Consider the following 14,280-nt stretch of genomic DNA (forward strand, 5'->3'; position numbering starts at 1 on the left):
GCCTTTTCATTATTATTATTATTATTATTATTACTGGGGAGAGTACACATGTCTCTCAGGAGCTGGGAATGTGTTCTTTTCTTCTCTCATTTCATTTCAGACACTTAATGAAAGGTGCTTTGCATAAAAAGCACCATTTAGTCTCCATGAGTGAAATGTGATGACATTCAGAGGCCGTTCGCCAAAGATTTTACATTCTTAGTCTAGGAGATGGACTTGTCCGTGGAAAGACAGAAGTAAGTGACTAATGGACAGCAGGGGAAGTGCCGGGCCCAGAGGGGAGGCTGCACGAGGCAGCTTTGTGTGAGGGGCAGTTGGAAGTGGGGTGGCGGGGACTGCTGCTGAGGGAAAGCACCGAGGAACAGCTGGTGGCCCGGATGTGGTGAGAGAAGAAGCCAGAAAGGCATGGGGGCCCGTTGCAGGGGCCAGAAGCAGTGGGAAGCCCTGGAAGGATTTTGTGAAGAGAAAGAGGGTTTATCTGAATGACTGGTGACTTAAGGAGGGTCAGCCTGGCAAGTGGGAGAATCTGAGAGCATGTGGAGGCCGGGACCCTGAAAGGCAGGGCCTCTGGGGTTGGGAACACAGGAGCCCCAGTTCCTGCTGACCCATCACAGCTAGAAGGCTGTGTGTGTGAGGTGAAGGGCAGCAGGGAGAGGACCTTGGGAGCAAGAGGAAGAGGCTGTTGCATCTTGTGGGAGAGCAGTTTACTTAACTAGAGAATCTTTTCAGCTGACATCTTGCCCACAGGTGTCTCAGCCACTAAATGGGTCACAAGCTTCTGTTCCCACCAAGGCCCTCCGACCCAGCTGTCAGGAAGGCAGAAACCTGGCAGGGGGCACTGGATGCCCCTTGAGACTGTAGGCTCAGCCTTGAGACAGGAGAGCTTCATAGAGACAGAGACACTTAACATGGTCCTTGAAGAATGGGTAGGCTTTCCTGAGACAACGAGGTAGTCAGTGGAGAGGGACAGGGCTTTTAGGGAACAGCGAGCTGGTGTTCTGAGATACCCATGGAGGGGGTTGGTTAGTGGCTGGACCCAGCCTGTGTGGGTCTGGAATGTTAACCTTATTATCAGAACATGGTTGTGAGATACCGAACCCTTAACACAGAGCCATCGTGATTAAATGGAATTTGTTGGTTCCATAACTGAAAGGTTAGGTGGCTGGTGACTGTGTGTATGTTAGTCGCTCAGTCGTGTCCGACTCTGCAACCCCGTAGACTGTAGTCTGCCAGGGATCCTCCAGACAAGAATACTGGAGTGGGTTGCCATTTCCTTCTCCAGGGGATCTTCCCGACCCAGGGATTGAACCTGGGTCTCCTGCACTGCAGGCAGGTTCTTTACCATCTGAGCCAGCAGGACTGGTGGCAAGGGGCCTCAGAAAATGACGTGGAGGCGTGGTTGCTCTCCATGCCTCTGCTCCGTGCGTGGGCTCAGGCAGTCTCCCTCCAACGACAGTGAAGACGGCAGCCGCAGGTGCACACTAACCTCTTTTTGAAAGACCAGGATGAGTCTCTTGCCCAGCCGAGATCATGGCCCTTCCCCTGCACTGTGGCTGAGGGTCTGGAGCTCTAGCCTATGGTCCAGATGGGGATGGCGACATTTGGGATCTTGGGTTCAGCAATGGCACTACAGTGTTGGTTGGGATGTATGAGGCCTACACCAGTGAAGAGACCCTTTGCCGGCACTGGCCTACACAATGGAGATGAAATGCCTGGAATCGCCCCCGCCCCCTGGCCCCCAGCCCTCCTGACTGGGACACTGCGTCACGTGAAAACCGGCCAGCTCTGCTCTCTTGCAGAAGTTCTATGTGTCCCATCTTCGAACAGGGCTGAGCCTTGAAATCAGGCTGGCCCACACTCAAACTGGCCAACGGCCTGGATCACCCTGGCTCGTTCTCAGGAATTGTTATTTTTCCTTCTCTCTGATGCTCTGCCCTTTTCTTTCACCTTCATTCCTGGGTCCACCTGGCTTCTGACTTTCCCAACTTTGTTCTTGTCTACTTTGAGCTCAGTGCTCTGCTTGAGTAGTGCCTGGCACCCCTGAAGACACACACAGCCTGCGTGCATCCAGCTGTTTGGGGAAACCACCTACCTCACCCCAGTCCCACTGCTAGTCAGCCCAGTGGGGTGGGGAGGGAGCAGGCTCCAGGGCACAGGCAGGGGCTGACACCAGAGCTCCTGAAATGCCATTCTGAAGGAATGATGCCTTCTTTGACACATGTTCAACAGCTAATACCCATGTCTGTATGGTGGGTTTCCATCCCCTAATGTGGGACCTACGTATTTCAGAAAGATGATGAGAAATTGGAGAGAGTCAAGGTAAGCATTCTACATGGATGAAAGACTAGGAGAAAAATAAACATCTCTAGAGAAAAGGATGCAATAACAATCTGAAATGTGTGAGGAGATAGTTACCAATGAGATGTGTGACCTTTGGGACTTCCTCGGCAGTCCAGTGGTTAAGTCTTTGCCTTCTACTGCAGGGGGTGCAGGTTCCATCCCTGGTCAGGGAACTAAGACTCACATGCCACATCTTGTAGCCAATTAAAAAAAAAAAAGATGTGGGACCTTAAAAGGGTTTCCCTGGTGGCTCAGACAGTTTAAGAATCTGTTTGCAGTGCCAGAGACCTGGGGTTTGATCCCTAGGTCAGGAAGATCCCCTGGAGGAGGGAAAGGCAACCTACGCCAGTATTCTTGCCTGGAGAAGTCCATGGACAGATCCTGGTGGGCTACAGTCCATGGGGTCGCACAGAGTCAGCACTGCCCTCTGGGACTCAGTTTCCTTATCTATAAATGAGGAGCAGAACTGAATAACTTTAATGTTCTTGTCATCCTAATCTCCAGCTTCCTCAGAAGGAGGTGCCACCTTCTATATCCACTCTGGGGGAAGCAAGACAGAATGACTTTGAATGTACTTTTTAAAAAAGCATGTACATTTAAAAAAATGTACATTAAAAAAAAAACTGTTTTGAAAAAAAATGTGTACTTGCTGAAAAGTTGCAAGGATGGGACGAGGAATTTGCATATACCTTTCAGCTAGATGTACCAAATGGCAACATTCTTGTCACATTTAATTTTTATTAAGATAAAATTCACACACCTGACCTCCCAGGTAGCCCAGTGATAAAGAATCCACCTGCCAGTGCAGGAGATGCAAGAGACATGGGTTCAGTCCCTGGGTCGGAGAGATCCCCTGGAGAAGGGGATGGCAACCCACTCCAGTATTCTTGCCTGGAGAATCCCATGGACAGAGGAGCCTGGTGGGCTACAGTCTGTGGAGTCGCAAAGAGTCAGACACGACTGAAGTGACTTAAATGGCAACATAATTCACGTACCGTGAAATGCACCCTTGTGACGTATAATTCAGTACTTTTTAATATATTCACAAGGTTATGCAATCATCACCACTACTTTCAGAACATTTTTATCACACCCCCCCCCAAAGAAACCTGTGGCTATCAGCAGTCACTTCCCATTCCTGTCCCTGCCCCAGCCCTTTACAACCACTAATCTATTTTCTGTCTCAATGGATTTGCCTGTTCTGGACATTTAGTGTAAATGGACTGTGTGTCCTTTTGTATCTGGTCGGGAAGATCCCCTGGAGAAGGAAACGGCAACCCACTTCAGTATGCTTGTCTGGAAAATCCCATGGATGGAGGGACCTGGCCGGCTACAGTCCATGGGGTTGCAAAGAGTTGGACACGACTGAGCAACTTCACTCACTGTCTCTATCACTTAGCATAATGCTTTCAAGGGTCATCCATGTTGTAACATATGTCAATCCTTCACTGATTTGTGTGGGGACTATTCCACCATAGTTACATACCGCCCTTTGTTTATCCATCAATCAGGCAAGTGACACATGTTTCTGTTTTTTGGCTACTGTAAATAATGCTGCCATGAACATTTCTGTCCAAGCCTTGTTGTGAACATGTTCTCAGTCCTCTTGCATACATGCCTAAGAGAGGAACTGCTGGGTCATGGTGACTCTCATGCTTAAGACTTTGAGGAACTGCCAGGCTGTTTTCTAAAGTAGCCACACCATTTCATGTTCCTATCAGCAACATACGAGGTTTCTAATGTCTCCACATTCTCACCAATACTTGTTTTTCCTTCTTCATGTTGAAACATCTTTTCTGATATTACCGAAGTTGAAAAATGACTCAAAATTCAAATTGGTCATGCAAGAAAGGAATTTACTGGCTGAGGACCAGGAAAGTCAAGTAATGCAGTGAATTTGGGGCTCCACGGGTGCTCCCTGGACCACCTTTGTCTCTCTCAGCCCCACTCATTTCCCAGCCAGGCTCTTCCCTGATGGTGATACAGGGACCGGCTAGCTTCAGACTTTCCTCCGAGCACCAGGTCCAGCTAAAGACACAGCGAACTTTTCTTTCCTGCCGTTTCCAAATACCTCAGGGTTTACGCTTCAGGACCCAGGGTTCACACTCCTGGCCAGGAGGATTGGATGACCTGACTGGCTTGGTCGAGGGTCACTCGTCAAGCCCTGATCCTGGGAATAGGATCATATGGATGAAAGGAAGGAGGGGTAGGGAGGGATGGTTCCATGAAAAGGAAACCAAAGTATTTCACTAAGAGAAGGTGGGATGGAGGCTGAGCAGCTGAGACACGGTGGTTCCCAGAAATGGAGAGGATGCTGAACTGGTGAATCTACATGCTGAACTTTCCCTCCCCTGCAGGGTCAGGCTCCGTTCCCCAGCACCCCTGAGGGACCCTTGTCCAAAATCCCCTTGAGCACCCTCATGACATGGCCTTGTCATTGTTTGTTTCCATGTCTGCCTCAAGCTTTTCACTTTATTCATCTTTGTTTCCCCAGTTGATCTCCAGTGTCTTCTCTGAGATCTTCTCAGCTGAGAAGGGAGGGGAAACCCAAGTGATGGAAGGTCATTCTAGAGTTCCAACAAAAAAGTGCAGTGGGAATTCAGAGAAGGGCAAGATGATGGGGTCAGGAAAGCTATACTAAGGTGTCTCTGTGGGTCTAAGAAATAAAGGAGTGGCCAACAGAGGCCAAAATATCTCCTTTATTACTGGCAGAGAGGCTGAGTTGGAGGATATGGTTTTAGGTTTGTTCGCTAAGTCGGCTGTTACTACAGATCCCATAATGAGGCTGACTAACCCACTCAGAAAGTTATGACCAACCTAGATAGCATATTCAAAAGCAGAGACATTACTTTGCCAACAAAGGTTCGTCTAGTCAAGGCTATGGTTTTTCCTGTGGTCATGTATGGATGTGAGAGTTGGACTGTGAAGAAGGCTGAGCGCTGAAGAATTGATGCTTTTGAACTGTGGTGTTGGAGAAGACTCTTGAGAGTCCCCTGGACTGCAAGGAGATCCAACCAGTCCATCCTAAAGGAGATCAGTCCTGGGTGTTCTTTGGAAGGAATGATGCTAAAGCTGAAACTCCAGTACTTTGGCCACTTCATGCAAAGAGTTGACTCATTGGAAAAGATTCTGATGCTGGGAGGGATTGAGGGCAGGAGGAGAAGGGGACGACAGAGGATGAGATGGCTGGATGGCATCACTGAGTTGATGGACGTGAGTCTCAGTGAACTCCGGGAGTTGGTGATGGACGGGGAGGCCTGGCGTGCTGCGATTCATGGGGTCGCAAAGAGTCGGACACGACTGAGCGACTGATCTGATCTGATCTGATCTGAACCCACTCAGTCACGGCGACAGGAGACCGAGAGAAAGCCTGCCTGGCCCTTGAGCTCTAGAGGGTAGAGCTACATCAGCAAGAGCAACGGGGTGCTATACCATGCAGGCAGCTCACTGCCAAGACCAAGGAGGGGTGGAGCTGCCCGATGCATGGCCAGTGCCCCTCTTTACCCCACACCTCCACCAGAACGGGCAGCTTTACAGACTTTGAAAACTTGTCATTAGTTTTTTGGCTGTGCTGTGCAGCCTGTGAGATCTTAGTTCTCTGCTGCTAAGCTGCTAAGTCACTTCAGTTGTGTCCGACCCTGTGCGACCCCATAGACAGCAGCCCACCAGGCTCCCCCGTCCCTGGGATTCTCCAGGCAAGAACACTGGAGTGGGTTGCCATGTCCTTCTCCAATGCATGAAAGTGAAAAGTCAAAGTGAAGTCATTCAGTCGTGCCCAACTCTTAGTGACCTCATGGACTGCAGCCTACCAGGCTCCTCCATCCTTGGGATTTCCCAGGCAAGAGTACTGGAGTGGAGTGCCATTGCCTTCTCTGGTTAGTTCCCTGACTAGGGATCAGACTTACCCCCCTGCATTGGAAGGTCGGAGTCTTAACCACTGGACTGCCAGGGAAGTCCTCAGAATTGAAAGTAAAAAAGGGGTAGAGACAGGACAGGAGTATGACCTCTCGTGGAGTTCCTTGCACATGGAAGGAAACAGGTAAGGTTTCCTAAGGTGGAAATGGCCTTACGGAAGGTGGTACTTAAGATGATCTACTGGGTTCCAAGCAGGAGGCACTGAAGAGGCTTCAGGCCAACACTCTTAGCTGCAGTTTCTTTCTTTCACATGTATTTCTTTGGTTGCACCAGGCCCTCGCTGCAGCACGCAGGATCTTTAACTGTGGCATGCAGACTCGCAGTTGCAGCATGTGGGCTCTAGTTCCCGACCAGGGAGCAAACCCGGGGCCCCCTGCACTGGGAGGGGGCAATCTTAGCCACTGGACCACCAGGGAAGTTAAGATGCAGTTTCTAGTCACCGCTCTGTCTCATGGTCCTAAATGACTGCTCTCCTGCTTGCCTTCCAGCTGGGCTCCTCGGGTCTTGACTTGCCTGCACAGTTGTGCATCTCTGGTCCTGTCCCAGCCTACAATGCAATGAGCAGTCCGTTCCCAGGTGCAGCGGCCCCTGTAGTTGGGTTTCTTCCCGCTGTGACCTGGGCCAGGCTGAAGATGCGGGCAACCTGAGCTGAGCCAGAAACGCACTGGTTGCTAGGAGGGAAGGCCTAGCAGTAGGAGTCATGTGCCACTTCACGCCCTGGGCTCCAGGCCCTCCACTGTCCAGCTGGGAAAAGGGGAACAATTCTTGCCTCCACGAGGCAGGGAGCGCTTGCTCCAAAGGCAGGCTTCCTGGAGGTTGCCTGAACATGGTACTCATCAGGGATTTTGATGTGCTTCTGGGACGAGTTGATCCGAGATGTCTTTGGTCTTGCAGTACATGTGCAGCCCATCTTGATGACACAAAGAGATGCTTTCATGCACTGCTTCTAGGTTATGAATTAGGGGGAAATTGCCTGCTCTGAAGAGATTTCACATACTGATGAATAAGTGGGTGAATACTGCAAACTCTTCCCATTCTAAACAATAGATGAATAGAGCTTTGGGTTGTGTATCATTTTGAAGGGAAAGAAGGTAATTACTGCTATCTTTTGGCCTGACAGTTGGAGCCCAGGGGTTGCATCAGATTCAAGCAGATTAATTTCCAAGTTCTTGGGGAAAGGGACTAAAGCCATAGGCATCAAAGCTAACCCTCAGAACTTCCCTGGTGGTGCAGTGGCTAAGACTCCGAGTTCCAATGCAGGGGGCCTGGGCTCCATGCCTAGTCATGGAACTAGATCCTATATGATACAATTAAGAGATCCTGCATGCTGCCATGAAGACCCATGATCCTGCATGCTGCAACTGAGACCCGGCACAGCCAAAAAAAAAAAAAAAAAAAAAAGCTAACTCTAGATATGCAAATGATACCACTCTAATGGCAGAAAGCGAAGAGGAACTAAGAGCCTCTTGATGAGGGTGAAAGAGGACAGTGAAAAATCTGGCTTAAAACTCAACATTCAAAAAACTAAGATCGTGGCATCTGGTCCCATCACCGCATGGCAAACAGATGAGGGGAAAGTGACAGATTTTATTTTCTTGGGCTCCAAAATCACTGCAGAGGTTGACTGCAGCCATGAAATTAAAAGATGCTTGCTCCTTGGAAGAAAAGCTATGACAAACCTGGACAGCATAGTAAAAAGCAGAGACATCACTTTGGGACAAAGGTCCTTCTAGTCAAAGTTATGGTTTTTCCAGTAGTCATGTAAAGATATGAGAGTTGGACCATAAAGAAGGCTGCGTGCCGAAGAAGTGATGCTTTCCAACTGTGGTGCTGGAGAAGACTCTTGAGAGTCCCTTGGACAGCAAGGAGATCAAACCAGTCCATCCTAAAGGAAATAAACCCTGAATATTCATTGGAAGGACTGATGATGAAGCTGAAGCTCCAATCCTTTGACCACCTGATGCGAAGAGCTGACTCATTTGAAAAGACCCCGATGCTGGGAAAGATTGAGGGCAGGAGGAGAAGGGGACGACAAAGGATGAGATGGTTGGATGGCATCACTGACTCAATGGTCATGAGTTTGGGTGAACTCCAGGAGTTGGTGATGGACAGGGAGGCCTGGTGTGTTGCAGTTCATGGGGTCGCAAAGAGTCAGACACGACTTAGTGACTGAACAACAACAACCCTAATTCACTTAGAGTGGGTCCATTTAACCTTCAGGAATGCCTATCCTCAGGTGTAATGCTGTAACTAAATTCTACACACACCATCACTAAGCCAATAAATAGGTGCTTTCTGTCTATCTGCCACATCCTGAAATTAGGATGATGCCCAGTTTAGGACCTGAAACCTGCAGGCCCTAAGGAAGCACAGAACAGGGGGTAAGGGCGTGTGCTAAGGGACAGCACGGAGGGACCGCTGGATGGGCGTTTCAGCGCCCGACCAGGCAGAGAGAGCGCCCACGACCTAACTCCCCATGCCAGCTCTCAGGACGTCCGTGCGTGGTGCGTGCTCAGTTGTCTGACTCTTTTGTGACCCCACAGACTGTAGCCCACCAGGCTCCTCTGCCCACGGGATTTCCCAGCAAGAATACTGGAGTGGGTTGCCATCACCTTCTCCAGGGGATCTTCCTGACCTAGGGATTGAGCCCACAACTCCTGTGTCTCCTGCATTGGCAGGCGGATTCTTTTACCACTTAGCCACCTAGGAAGCCCGCTCTCTGGAGAGGAGTACTCTATTGAGCTCCATGACATAGCCTGATTCAGGCAGGGTTCCCTGGGCAGCAGGCTTCGAGACAGAGACTAGCATGTGGATTGGGAGTTTCATACACAGCTTTTGTCAGGTGGAGAAGGTGGGAGTTCTGAAACTGGGATCACCTTTTTTTTCTCTTTTTGGCCACACCCACAGCTTGTAGGATCATAGTTCCTTGACCCAGGGATCAAACCTGTGACCCCTGCAATAGAAGTGCGGATTCTTAACCACTGGACCTCCAGGGAAGTCCTGGGATGGCTTTTTGAGTTGTCCTGAGTTGGGGTGAGGGGCCCAGGCCTTTAGATTCCAGCTTCAGCCAGTCATTTGATGCATGTTATCCACAGGGTGGAGGTTGTGACTTTGGGTGAAGTTCTCCTTTCACTTGAGGGGAATTCCTGGAGAGGGCTGATAACTGGGGCCTAGAAGCCAGCCCCTTCTCAGCAGCAAGCGGCAGAAGACCTTCCCCCGTGAAGGGCAACCCGGGTGGCGTGTCCTCATGTCTGCTGCTCCTCATGCCTCTCAGGCCCATTTTGTGTAAGTTCTGGGAGCAGAAACGGATGGTTAATGGGACGAACCACAGCCCCCACCCCTGCAGCTGAGCTTGAGGCCCCAGCTAATACTCATCTCCCTTCCCTACTCCCCATTTTCTGTTCTCACTGGCAGGAAGCACCTCTGCTGAGCTCCTGGTCACCATGCCCATTCTAGGCCACGGCTGCTGCACTTGCCTATTTAGCATTGCTGTCAGGATGGTGACTGCTGCTTCTTGCCTGCTGGTCCTTTGGCTCAAAGTGCCTGGTGCCAACTGTGAATGAGTTCCATGGGACTTTTGCTGTATCTCCTGATGGAAATACTTCCTCTTTGGGAAACAGGACCTCAAAATCCTCAAAGTTCAGAGTTCTGGTGACATAAATACCCAAATGGAATAATGGGACTAATGGGAAATGGAGCCACTCCTGCTTCGACCCCTTGGTTCCTGAACCTCTCTATCCTTCCTGTTGGGACACAGCGCCATGCTGACTGACTGACAGAGTGCAAACCATGTCCTGGAAGGTGCTGCTCCATCCTTAGTTTGCAGCATCTCTGTGCTGGCACCCAGCTATGCCCTCACAGGCTACTCCTTCTCTCTGTTCAGGCTGGTGTCTTTTGGGTGGTATAGAATGTGGTAGGGCCAGTGGATTCCATGGTCATGTGTCACTGTCACATACCTCCTTGGCTGTGCAGTGGGTCCTTTGGTCTTGATTTGATGATATGTGGGACCTGTGACAATGTGTCAGACACTCCATAAACACTCAAGATAGCAGTGCTGGCTGACACCTGGCAGGCAAAAAAGGCCAACCATACCCAGAACACAGCAACTCCAATCAAAATCAATTGCTGCCCGTTCCCAGGATGGAAGTTATCTATTGTAGTCAACTTGGCATCAAGCAGCTGACTGTGTTCTATGAGGAATACTGATTCTAGGGGCTCGGCATTGATTTCGTTGCTGGTAGACTGGACGTTCAGCAATGGCAGGAACTTTATCAGCCTTTGTGAATGGGAGCCCATGTTCTTGGGTCCACATGTTGCTCCCATCCCTGCCACTGTGGCTACTCCATTCATTGCCAGTACGAGGTGGTCACAGCATCTGGCTGATATCGATTGGTGAGTCATTCTTTCTATTTGGCTATTTACTGCCTCTTGCACAGTAGGTGCCCTCTGCTGGGCATCTGCTCATTTCTTGCCCAAACACATAATCCAACCGCATGCCTGTATCCAACACCTCCTTGTCCTTGGTCTTCTCTCTCCTCCCGGGCTCCTGTGCAACCAGCCAAGCCATGCTAGTACCATCAGTTCAGTTCAGTTCAGTCGCTCAGTCCTGTCTGACTCTTTGCGACCCCATGGACTACACAGCATGCCAGGCTTCCCTGTCCTTCACCAACTCCTGGAGCTTACTCAAACTCATGTCCATCGGGTTGGTGATGCCATCCAACCATCTCATCCTCTGTTGTCCCATTCCCCTCCTGTCTTCAATCTTTTCCAGCTTCAGGATCTTTTCCAATGAGTCAGTCCTTCACATCAGGTGGCCAAAGTACTGGAGCTTCAGCTTCAACATCAGTCCTTCCAATGAATATTCAGGACTGATTTTCTTTAGGATCGACTGGTTTGATCTCCTTGCAGTACAAGGCACTCTCAAGAGTCTTCTCCAACACCACAGTTCAAAAGCATCAATTCTTTGGTTCTCAGCTTTCTTTATAGTCTGGCTCTCACATCCATACATGACTACTGGAAAAACCACAGCTTTGACTAGACAGACCTCCATTGGCAAAGCAATGTCTCTGCTTTTTAATATGCTGTCTAGGTTGGTCATAGCTTTTCTTCCAAGGAGCATCTTTTAATTTCATGGCTGCAGTCACCCTCTGCAGTGATTTTGGAGCCCAAGAAAATAAAGTCTGTCACTGTTTCCATTGTTTCCCCATCTATTTGCTATGATCTTCATTTTATGAATGTTGAATTTTAAGCCAGCTTTTTCACTCTCCTCTTTCACTTTCATCAAGAGGCTCTTTAGTTCTTCTTTGCTTTCTGACATAAGGGTGGTGTCTTCTGCATAGCTGAGGTTATTGCTACTGCCTTAAATCCATATATATTCCAACCTTGCCTACATTTCTGTTTACACCAAGTGTGAGAGGAATTATTCACTGGGACAATTTCCCTTGGCACCATCTTTCAAGATCACCCTAGGGTGGGGCTGTAGTGCAGCTGCGGTTCTTTTTCAGCTTGCACCCACACACCACTTTGACCTTTGTAAAAAGCAAAGTGTCATAAGCAAATCAAGCTTTTTTTTTTTTGCCACATCAAGTGGCATGTGGAACTTCCTGGACCAGGGATCAAACCTGCACTCCCTGCAGTGGAAGCATAGAGTCTTAACCCCTGTACTACCAGAGAAGTCCAAGCTTTGCTTTTTTTCCTCCTTGGCCAGATGGTCATAAAGAGACTCCATCTTCTATGCAGCCATAGGCAGGGCTGAGGGAGAGGCATCAATGTGTACCAGGAAAGAGAATGTGTAGGTGAAAGGATGCTCACGTCCCAGATATCAGGAGAGTCCTTGGGATGGCCGCCAAGGGTGGGTTTTTGGCTTCGTGCAGGCAAGAATTCAAGATCAAATCATAGTAAAGTGAAAGCAGGTTTGTTCAGGGAGATACTCCATAGACAAGAGGGTGGGCCATCTCAGGTGAGAGGCCCTGAAATATGGGGGGGCGGTTTATGGGCTGGGTAATTTCATAGGCTAATGAGGTGGGAGGATTATTCCTACTATTTCTGGAGAGGGGCCCCAGAATTGGGTCACCACCCACTTTCTGGTCTTCTGTGCTGGGCCTTGGAGCTGTCATGGCACTTACGGGTGTGTCATGTAGCTGATGTATTAGGAGCGTATACTGAGGCTCAAGTGGAAGTCGACTTGTCTGCTGTGTTGGATCTAGTCAGTTCTAACCAGTTTATGTTGTGTCCTCAACGGCTATGCCGCTCTTTGGAAGGCTGTACCCTGCATCTTCCTGTTTTCAGTGCATAAATGCTAGGTGACACGGACGTCCAGGGCATCTGTTTGTGTGGCTTACTGTGCCCCTGGCCTCTCATCCCAATTCTGCATGCACCACTTACTATGGATTATTATGCCTACTCAGCTTTATGTTTTAGTGGGTCTAATAGGCAGAACCTAACTTATATAAGACAAGCTAATGATTAAGAATTTTGGATCAAGTCAAAATTATACAAAGGGAATACGTTTTTTCAATGTTGTTCTGGGAATACACAAGCAAAACAAAGTTTGCTGATGGACTGGAAGAGAGGTTAGGCTAGAGAGTACTGTTAGGGTCTGAACAACAAAGTGGTAGAGAAGATGGTAGAGAAGAAATGGATTTTGAAACTTCTGAAGCTGAATGGATAGGTAGGTACAGCAATGGAGACAGCAAGCATGTTCAGGTCGTCCTTTTAATGCCAAAATCTTGGCTCTCTGTGCACCAAGACCAAACAGAAATACGGAGAAAGAGTTATGGGGAGGAGAAGGAAAAGTGGCTTTATTGCTTTGCCAGGCAAAGGGGGAACACAGTAGGCTAGCCCTTCAAGAACTGTGCTCCCCTCCCTGGTGAACAGGGAGAGCTTATACAGTCAGGCAGGGTATGTGATCGGGATCTAACCCTAACCCATCCTTCTGGGAAGTTTCAAAAAGGGCGAGGTTGTTGACAAATTAGGGTCTGTGCTAGGAAAGATTGAAGGCAAAAGGAGAAGAGGGTGGCAGAGGATGAGATGGTCAGATAGCATCCCTGACTCATTGGGCATGAATTTGAGCAAACTCGGGGACATAGTGAAGGACAGGGAAGCCTGGCACGGTGCAGTCCACATGGGGTTATAAAGAGTCGGACTTAGCAACTGAACACAACACAAGGTCATAGGTGGTCTAGTGTGCTAATCTTGCTGAATCTCTCTGGTCCCTTTAATTTAGCCCCAGGTCCTTTTGTGACTGCTCCTCCCTTGATTAGCAAGTCTTTTGCCCTTTGGGCTTCCCTGGTGGCTCAGACAGTAAAGCATCTGCCTGCAATGCGGGAGACCTGGGTTCGATTCCTGGGTCGGGAAGATCCCCTGAAGAAGGAAATGGCAATCCACTCCAGCACTCTTGCCTGGAAAATCCCATGGACGGAGGAGGCCGATAGGCTACAGTCCGTGGGGTTGCAAAGCCTACTCACCCGGGAGCCCCACAGGGTCCAGCTTGGCATCACTTTCAAAAACAAACCACAGCTGCAAAAGGAAGGAGAGGGGTGGTGTCTGAAAAAAGGAAGAGTTCAGGTCTCCTTCTTCACAGTGAACTTGACAGTGTTTATGTACCGGGCAGAAAGAGGCAACAAAGGAGGGAAAATGGCTGGATCGGAGCTGCGCAGCTGGCGTTGCTGAGAACTCATTTTGGTAAACAGAAAACAGGAAAAAAAAAAAAAAAAAAAAAGAACAAAAGCAGAAGCCCTAAGCTCCTTAAAATCAAAGGAAGCCGGAGAGAAGGAAAATCCAACCTTTCCCCCTTTGTTGGACTGCTTCTGTGCTTGCCCAGCTTCCAAACAGAAGAGCACGGAGTCAGCAACAGAGACATCATTGGTTTAATGGACGGGGGAGCTTACACGTCTGAAGCAAGGTTCTGAAGCGACACCCCACCCTGTGAAGTGCAGGGCAGACAGGACATGGTGGCAGGCTTGGCTGTCGCAGGGAAGGGGAGATGGCCAGTTGTAGGGGAACTGATTTCAGGTGGGCTCATTA

The sequence above is a fragment of the Bos mutus genome, chromosome 11 (assembly GCF_027580195.1).
Source record: "Bos mutus isolate GX-2022 chromosome 11, NWIPB_WYAK_1.1, whole genome shotgun sequence".
In the NCBI taxonomy this organism is placed as follows: domain Eukaryota; kingdom Metazoa; phylum Chordata; class Mammalia; order Artiodactyla; family Bovidae; genus Bos; species Bos mutus.